We start from the raw sequence: 1,435 nt of genomic DNA, 5'->3' as shown, positions 1-1,435 counted from the left end.
CCCCACACCCCCCTTCATAATTGCATGAAAATTGAGAAAATCCAGATTCAAACATGATATTTTTAACGGTTCTAAAGAGAAGGAATCTCATATATGTCAATCCATTAGAATTTCTATAAATGGTATAGAAGAAGGGAGATGATTAAATTATACAAAAAGTATTAACGAATAATAAGATTACTGTTTATCGGGAATTTTTCGCCGAGTTAAACTTTCGCCCTTCGTCCATGAAATGAACTTTCGAGCAGTCTTAATTTCGCCCTTCACATTTAATTCATATATGTATTATTATTAAAGGCGAACATGAAAGTGCACCGAAAATTTCCCGGTATACAGTATTGTCCAATCCATTATTTTTACGACGAGTATTCAAATAGAAGACAAGATTCTCCTCTGATACATTGATTCAGCAAGTAAGCTGAGTAATGATACCTAAATACATGTAACTGTCGGCATCGAGAACAGAGAAGAGGGGGCCACCAGCTGAGTCATCTGTATGAACCTATTTTAAAAAGAAACTAAGGGGCGGAAAGGGTAAACATATAACCCGTCATTCTGACTGTCTGTAGTATTAGAGTGTTATTTGGCAAAATGTCTCGATATTCTCTGACAGCTGACTTAAATGACTCGGCACATCGTGGATTCGTGAGTTGCTTTCAACGGTTTAGATTCGAGACAACTGTCATTTGGACATTATGCTTGACAAAGGAATCATAAGTTTTCAAAAGAGACTTACCAAACAATGATGAATCCCATTCCGGATAACAAAATATTTATCTCAAATTAACTACATAGCTTTTGTTATAGAAACTTTTTTTTTTATTTGATGGACAACAGATTTTCGAGATATTTACCTCACCTCAATTAGAGATCTTCGTTAATACAGACTGTGTCTTTTATAATAAAACCAACAAGACAAAGTATTGCAAGGCAATCAATAGTCCTCCCCAGGTGATGATTTCTATATTTAACGAACAGTACATTTATGTCAGGAAGCAAAGGTCACAGTGAGGTCATAGTGACATTTGTCTTGCACTCTGCACTCCGCCTTCCCAAGATGTCCTTGTACATGGCATCTGGTTCCTCCAGGTGAAATAATATAGAAGATAAAACTATGTTCCAGACAAACTTCTCGGACGAACAGAAAGACAGAAAGACGGAAGGATGGAACGACGGACGGACAGACAGACGAACGGATGGAACCGGTTAGGGACTAAAAATGACAACATGAAGTACATGTAATTAGTATACAAAGTAGCATATACTGTTAATTGATTATAATGTAAATATTACAGCATCTACAATGACAATTAATAAAGACAACCTTTACTAAATATCAAACATCTATAATAATTTTCTATTGACAACATCTTAATTAGATAATAAGGATAACGTTTGCTAATTTTTTATGATATTTATTAGGATAAATAGGAGG

The sequence above is a fragment of the Mizuhopecten yessoensis genome, unplaced genomic scaffold, assembly GCF_002113885.1.
Source record: "Mizuhopecten yessoensis strain PY_sf001 unplaced genomic scaffold, ASM211388v2 scaffold3989, whole genome shotgun sequence".
In the NCBI taxonomy this organism is placed as follows: domain Eukaryota; kingdom Metazoa; phylum Mollusca; class Bivalvia; order Pectinida; family Pectinidae; genus Mizuhopecten; species Mizuhopecten yessoensis.
Note: the sequence above shows the minus strand (reverse complement) of the source record.